The sequence below is a fragment of the Passer montanus genome, unplaced genomic scaffold (genome assembly GCF_014805655.1).
Source record: "Passer montanus isolate IOZ18808 unplaced genomic scaffold, ASM1480565v1 scaffold22, whole genome shotgun sequence".
Classification (NCBI taxonomy): Eukaryota; Metazoa; Chordata; class Aves; order Passeriformes; family Passeridae; genus Passer; species Passer montanus.
In genome coordinates, this window is record NW_024366815.1 from 9,477,009 (window position 1) to 9,485,847 (window position 8,839).

Here is an 8,839-nt window from a genome sequence, read left to right on the forward strand (position 1 = left end):
CTCTGGTAGGCAACCAAATGCAATCACAGAATCACACTTAGAGAACTTGATTCAAGAAAAACAAATTAGGAGATGGAATTATAGAGGTCATACACAGAGTCTGGTCCTCATTCTGGTAACAGAGCATGTCTAACTGTTTGATATATCAGCATCAGAAAAAAATGTGAATGCTATGCAATTAAACTCTGCAATGCTATGGGGTTAGGCAATTTCCAATTTCTTAAAGCCTGCAGTGACAGAAGTTTGTGGTTACAAACAAAAAGACTTTGTTCCCCAAGCAAAGACAGTTACATACGTTGAAAAACCCTTCCCACCAAAAGTATACACCTTGGAGAATACATGCTCAAAAAATAATCCAAAGCTCTTCCTAAAGTTCATAAAAAGGGATGATTCACATTTGTGTCTTTGTCTTCTATCTGTGAAAATAAATAAAGCCTTATAGAAAGAAAACTTTTTCCGATGTTATAAACCAAGTCTATTTTGGTCTTTCCTTGCCCATTTGACATTGAAATTCACTAAAAGTCTCCTTTTCCTATGGTTCAATTTCCTGACATGAAAGCAGATAAAACCTGCCAGCTTTTTTATTTATGCTCTTAAATACCTGTAAAATAAGCATAGAGGTAATCTAGAATAAATCATTAGTTATTTTATATCAGTAACTATTTTGCAAATATTATGAGCATAATCAAACACAAACAAGTATGCAGAATAGTTTGGGAAATCAGGCAGTAAAGCAGGATGCCTGGCTCAAGCCTTGATTCCCTCCTTTTTCTTTCCTAAGAAAGTGAGTACTACCACAGTAAGCAGCTGCACATCATCAAAAATTAGCTGGCTACAGAAAAAACACAACTCAATATGAACCTGCAGCTCCTGGAGGATCCCACAGCAGGTGGATACCTGAAGGAGAGTGTGAATGGGAAACCCATACAGGACTAGGCTCCTGCCAGGACCTGTGGCCCCACAGAGAAAGGAGCCCACTCTACAGCAGGGACACACACTAGAGCAGTTTGTGGGGTGCTGTATCACCACAGGAGAAACCCACCATGAAGAAATTCATGGATGACCCTTTCCCACTGGTGGAACTCCATGATGGAGCAGGGGAAGAGTGAGAAGAGGAAGGAGTGCCAGAGACAACATGACAAACAGAGTGCAACTCCCATTGTCCATCCCTTTGCACCACTGGGAAAGAGTGGGTAGAAAATTTAGGAGTAAAGTTGAGTCTGAAAAAAGGAGAGGGATGGGGGCAAGGTGTTTCAAGTTTTGGGTTTTATTTTTCTCATTATCCTACTTTGATTTGATCAGGTAACAAATTAAATAAATTTTCTTGACTCATTTGCCCATGGGAGTAATTTGTGAATTATCTGTCCCCAGCCTTATCTTGATCAATGAGCCTTTTGTTGTATGTTCTCTGCCTAGCCCAGTAGAAAAAACAGAGAGAGAGTGCAGCTGTGGTGGGCACCTGATAGCCAGCAAGGGTCAACAAACCACACCCTCTTTTTGCCCCATAGTAGGAAAAAAGAATCTGGATTTTGCCAGAAAAATAGCCATTTTGTTTATCTGCCTCACAATCCACCATGCTCTGTTGCTAAGAACAGAAATGGCTTGATGTTTTCTCTGTTTAATTCTATGTGTGGAAATTCAGAAACACATACTGGGTAAAAGCATTTGGATCTTTTGAAGATTTAGGATGAGCTTGGTTGACAGCATCCCAGAAGAACCTAAAGATAGCTGTGTATTTCCATTCACACAAATTTTTTATTTGAAGTAAGTGTATGGATGAGGTAAGTTTGCATAGCCTTTCAGGATGCAGATTGAAGAGGTTGCTAGCTGAAGCTTAGCACTGGTGTGACACCTTGAGAATCAGGCCCCTCACTCCAAAACATACCATGCATTTCTGCATTGTGTTCTGCAAAGGTGTGGAGGGCAGCATGGTGCAAATGTCTCAGTGCTTTTCTGCTTAGACAGTCTAATTCAATTGTGTTAATTTTAGTTCACCTGGATGCAAGATAAGTCAGTTCAGAGAACCTGCTCCTGAACCTACTTCTGCTTCTTTTTGCTAAAGGAAGGTTTCTTAAATTGAAGAGTTTCTCACAAACCTGAGGGTTATATAACAACAGAAGTACTGGACAACAGTCATTATGCTATGGACAAAAGACAACATATTAAGCTACTAGAGTCAAGAGCTAGGAAGCACATGAAATGAAGTTATTAATGCAAAAATTATTCACAATATCCTTTCTTTTGCACACCCATTAAGGTTAGGGCTTAACTACAAAAGCACAGACTTTTAAGGGCATGACTGCTCAAAGCATTCAACACTATTTTCATTTCAATAGAGTGGACAGGCACAAGAACAACGTCACTGTTTCTGATTAACCAGAAATAGGATTCTTTGTCTTAATACTGTGGTTTTCTAATCTCCAACAAAAAGAATGTATTCCAGTATTCTGGTCACAGCAAATTAGTAATGTCTTTTGTTTTAAAATTCTTATTTTCTCTCTCTAATTAGAGAAAATTTTTGTAAGATTTGTTTCTTGGTTGTTTGTAACTAGCCTTTGCAGAAGATAAACATAGTGGCTGCCCTCGCTCAAAGCTGACCTTGACTCCCTGATGGCAAAAAAAAAAAAAAAAAAAAAAAAAGAAGAGTGGAAGAGGGTCTTAAAGAAAAACAAGCATTAAAAAGCAGTGTTCATTCCTTGAGACTGATTTTCACATGCCAACTAGCTGCTGCAACAGACACAGGATATGTTGCTACTCCAAAGTCTCGCAATATTTTTCTTATCACACTGAAAACCAACTTTTTGAGTACACAAAAAATGTAGTAACAATAAAGGAGTAAAACATCTTTGAGCAGTTCAGAAAGTGAACTGGCTAAACAAAAGGCAACAACAAGTTTTCCCACTTCCCAATGTCATGCTCAAGTCATTTAATCATCTTCTATTGCAGAAAACTCAGCTGCAGCCTTGACAATGGTGTTATTGCATGTTCAGTTCTACTGTTTACCTGGATAAAACTACTTTGGTGCTAGTTCAAGGTACAGAGATTATGCTCAAACAGAGCAAAGGGCAATTAAATCAGGCACTCCTGAGACTGCCTATTGAAGCAGAACTTACAAACCAGTAATCCAATTTAAGACAGGACAGCCACTGTTCTTGAGGAGGATTATGATCTGAGTCATCAAGTTTATAAAAAATTAGACCCTTATTAGTATTAAAGAAGCCGCCACTGATCACTGAGATACAAAATGGCAATAGCATTTTACAATGTAAACAAATCATTGGTGCTTTTGAGGTGGAGTAGGGTATGCCTCAACTCCTTAAATTTTTTAAGCATCACAAAAGAAAAAATGTTGTTTGTAGGTATTTCAGAATACCAAAAAGGGAAATATTTTAAACTTTTTGTAACAATTTTATAAAACTATTAATATCCCTATTACATAAATGGAAGTTTCACTGAGAAGTTTAAGTCATACATCTAGTTACAACATAGGAATATCACATTAACTTTAATTTGCAGAAATGTATTTTATAAAATAAAATTCTAAAGACTTATTACAACAAGAATTTTGACTCAACTTAATTTCTTTGAGCATTTGTTTTGAAAAATGCCACAAGGCTGACCTCTGCTGGGTCATAAATTATCAAGAATCTGAAGTGGCACACAAATATTAAAAACTCATTGAGCATGAGAAAAAGTAGGAATTTTTTAGTGTCCCAAAATATTTTACATAGATCTCAACATAAAAAGGACATGTTATTCTTCACAGTCCCTCACAGGAAATTAATATGCTGCAAGACATTATAATAAACAAGAAAAAAATGATCCCACTACTTATTTGCTCACCAGTATTTGAATCTAAAAACAGCTAAAGGACTCAGAACTACTGCTTTTTATGAAATTAAGTTTAAAATTTAGCACTGTAAATATCCTTGAAATCACACAAGCCTTAGTCATTCACAAGGCCAGATCCTCATATGAAAAAGTGCTCAGGTTAAAAAGGGGAGAAAAAGCATAAAAGCTATAAATACATTACATTGTGCCTTGTATTCACCTTTGGAGTCTGCCTAGAAGTATCAAGATCAGTTCTTCCTCTATTCAGCAGGAAAGCCCACGAATGATTCCCAGAAGCTTCTCTCTCAGTCACCACTGAAGTTTCAGAAAACCTTAAAGTGATTTCAAATCACAGTTATAAAGTGTAAAAAATTCTCAAAAAGCAGCAGTACAAAGCCTTAGACAGCCTTAAATTAGCATCTATGTTACCATAATTCATACCAGCCACTAGATCATGCTTCTATGTATCTTACTCTCTGCCTCAACCCCAGGCAACGAAGTTGCAGCGTACCAGAGCTTACCCTCCTTGACCAGACTACTAGCAGAGCAGAGATGATTTCCATTACCTTCAGAATTAGTCATGCCATGGCAATTCAAAATGTGACCCCTATTTGCCATAAACACTGGGATTTAACTGAAGAACAAAAAGCAGTTGTTTTCTTTAGTTGCCTCAAAAATCAGGAGAGGAATGAAAAAATAAACTGTTTCCCATCACCCACTAAATATCAAGCCACTGACTGAAGCTAATGAACTTAAATAGATGTGTGACTCACATATGAAAATCCATAGCATGCAGACTGAAGAGCCGTGAGATTTTGTCCAGTCTTCTACAGATGATGAGTCATTATACTTACCCTTTTCTCACTATGCCTTGAGCTCAGTGACTTGGGTTTCAGTAAATATCTACCAAAAGTCTTCTGAAGACATAAGGAAGAGTTAAAACTCACCATATCCCATCATTCAGTAGCCTGAACATAAAAAAAAAATCCCAAAACACATCCAGCTCCATCTTCTACCCGAATAGTATTTTACTCCCTTCTCAACTCAAACCTGCTGCTTATCAAGTACTGCTTTATTGTAATGTACCCCACAAGATAATCAACTGAACTCCTGAAGAAGGTTGACAGAGTTCAAGAAATTATCTGTGATTCTGGGGTTTTTTTGATAAACGGGAAAGACTGATGTAATGTGAATTCTCAATTGAAGGAAATAGTTCCAAATACCTTGCATAATCTACAGTTTTATAAAAGCTGAAAAAAATGCAATTCTCTAATGTCAGACAGTACTGAGTGTAGAGGTCCCATGAGATGAGTCATCTGATTTTATATAACAATCTCCAATTCAGGCTGTCAAAAACCACATTAGACCCTTTGCCTCAGCATTATGTCAGGAAGCGTTGTTGACTGTAAAAGAAACTTTTTACAGATCTGTGATTTTCCAGAGCACAGTTTTTCATTCCTTTTTTTTGCTTTCTTACATGACCTACATATCTTTTTGTGAGACATTTAAGTTAGAAGTGACCATGTTAGAATTTATTTTCAATCTGCGCTGTTCCATATTAATGCCTCTCTCGTTACTGAACAGTCTGAAAACATCATACGATTAGCTAACGATGCTAACAGATTTTTATTTTCACGTCCACAAAGAGAACCAACTGATAGGAAAATATATTGATTTGATGCAAAAACCCATAGGGCATCTCTCCAACATTATCCTTATCTGTACATTTAGGCAGTGCTTAATCATTAAACACTTACTGACTTATTATCCAGGAATAATTTTATCAGATGCTACTAAATGAAATGCTATAATGAGCTTATTGTATCCACAATATTTGACCATATTGTTGGCTCCATCAGTTCTTCCAGGGAATTCATAAAAAGCCAGACAAGAGCTAAGTGTTGTTAATTTACCTAAATTTTCTATATAAATAACCCATCTTCATTAAATTTTTCAGCAAAATCCAACAAACATTATAAAAGTGCAAGCTCTATTGCTAAGGAAAGCAAGTTTTTCACACAAGAGTATGTTCTTTATAAACAATTAAAACAATGCATTTAATAGACTTTAGCTCTACTATTGCACTTTATGTTTTCCCACAAAAATTCTGAATCATTTTTTCTCCTTATTGCCCAGCTTTGCCATCAGACTCATTTACTATTGGCTATTAGGTTCATTCTCAATTATTGTTTTGAAAAATGGCGTATTTGACACTGTTCTGCTATTATTCCAACTTTGTCAGGACAATCAAGAGATTTTGTTCAGCTTCAGACATCAAAAGTTAAAAAAAAGTAATGAAATTGAAAACTGTTGTCTGGAATGAACACTTTTTAAATATCCTGCCTCTTTTAATTACTTTTAAAAAGGACTTCACAAACATGTACCAGCTTCCTACTTTTTAAACACATACTACATCTTCTCTTTGTTATTTAATTAGGTTGGCAATATTAAGTGTGAGTTAAACCCACAAACAAGAACTCATGTAAAGGAAGTTATGTCACATAATTTTATACAATTATATTTAGTAAATCAGTCAATTCCTTTTAGTCAGTAGAATGCAACACTCACTGCAAAAACATGATTTATATGGAAAGAGAAGATGTCCTAGATGCACAACTATTCTATAATCTGAGATTCTACAGACATCTAATAATCTGACATCTAATACAGGAGATGCTGGTTAAAAAATATCATACTGCAAATTTATTTCCAAAGATTTGCAAATCTTTGGAAATGGATTTGCAGTAAAACCCATTCCATAAACTTTATTTTTCTGAAAAGCTTCTCTCCTCCCACTTCTGCCTCAAGACTAATGAATTCATGAAAATAGTAGTGTTAATGCATGAGAGCTATTATAAAGTACACCAAAAGTTCCAAAGCAATAAAATACCTACAGAGTTGTATCTGTGAGTTAATGGATTTTAAATCTAATAAGGTTTTCTAGAGCTAGAATCCTAGGCTCTCAGGCAATAGGAAACCCTAAAAATTGTGAAGAAATGAAGCCAGTTATTTGAGTTAGCACAGACTCTGTAAAGGAGATGCTCTTACAATGTAAAACATCTTCATATAAAAGAGGGCAAAAAAGGCTATGACATATCGCCACAACAAATTAAATAATGTGGTATATTAACACACTGTCTACTTCACTTTAGTTCCTGCTTCCATTTAGCAGAACATGAAGGCAAGATCACATAGATTTTGCCTAATCTTCCTGTGATATGAAGTAACATCTGAAAATAATTTCAGAAAATAACATTAGAACATTAGTCATCAATCATTCTCTGTAGTCATGAGTGTAAACAGCTGATATCACAATCCTGGCACATCAATGAGGAGTTAAAGAGATCTCTCATAAAATATGAGTGATTAAATAATCCTTACATATAAGCAAATAAGAATGGCAGCTATTACTCAATCAAAAGCACAGGGCTAGACTAAAGGGTTTTGCAGATGGCTGATTGTTAATTTAGGAGCTGCAACAAGCTGTGTTTGTATAAGGAGAAAGAGCAATGTTAAGCAAAGACTTGGCTCACCTCTCAAGAAAGGAAGATAAATACCATTATTTCCTCTGATAAGTGCTGGAGCAAAACTGTCACAGATGTGTCATTAACAACCAGTAGGTCAGGAGAGATGTTATGCTCAAGGTGGAGTAGAGGGTGAGGGAAAAAAAGATTGCTCTGCAGGAGGCAAAGAACACAGCAAAAAAAAAAAAACAAAACAAAACAAAACCAACCAACCAATCAAAAAAAAAAAAACCACAAAAACCAAACCAAAACAAACAACAAACCAAAAAAAAACCCAAAAGAGAAAAAAACACTCCCATACAATGTTTCTGCTGAAAGATCTTGCTCAAAATGCCTAATACTACCTTGACAACTAGTGGCATTACACTAGAAGTTTCAGTAATACAAAGTCAAATATTATCCAAATTTAAGGAGAATTAGCTCCTACTTACATGCAAGACTTCACCACATACTCCACTTAGATGACAAACATAGGTTTAACCAGACCAAAAAAGCAGCAACATCTGCCTTTATTGAGTCTTCCTGATGTGCTTTAAAAAAAATATCAGCTTGTCCTCCATTTAGTGAGGATCTTCAGAACAGTCACTAGTAGAAGCAAAACAAAGTTTGGCTTGTGGGCTTCATGGTTCAAGGGAAATAAGCCCAGGGGACCATGATGTTCAGTCTTGGCAATATCAAGGCATTGCAGGGCTTTAACACAGAAGTAAATGCTAAATTCCTGAGAAAGTTAATATCAAAAGTGAAGTTTCTATTGCCTACCGTTTAGGGTTACAGAATCTCTGTTTTTTTCTGAGATATTTTACCAAGCTTACAGTCTTCCCTGAATTAGGTTTCAAGCTTACTTTTTCTAACTTGCACCCTGAAAGGAATAGGCAAATTTACCTAGCTAACCTTACTTTTGTGTTCCTACCCTATTCATCTTGCATATTTGCACTTGGTTCAGCTGTAATAAGGAGCCATTCTCACTTAACTTCTCTAAAGTGTCTCCCAAGAGAGGAGCACAGTTAAAATTCAGTCTGTGAGATTATGATCTCAAATAAAATTTTCTCCCTATAGTTCCTTCAAGTTTTTCAAAGATATTTTGTATTTTTCACAGCCTTGGAAATTGTGAGCAAACTGACTTTTTTGGGTTTTTTATCACAGTCAAGGATCTCTGAAACAAAAGAATGATCAAGTCATAAAAACATATGTCTTATCTTCAACTTCTCATCATGAAAACTAATTAGTAAACCTTAATTTCTGTTTAAAATAGACTCAGAAAGGCTACATATTTTTTTAAGGGATAATAAGGAAAATTTCAAGAGGACAGCAGAAGCCTTATTGGCAGGCAGTAAGATTATTTCAAAGAGCAGATAGATTGGCTTCAACTTCTCCTCTGTAATTTAGGAAGTGATAGCCGAGATGCCTTAGGATGGGCTTCCTCTTTTATGCAAGACTTGCTTCCAACCAGCCTTACTCATTATTATACTTCATGGATTAGTGAA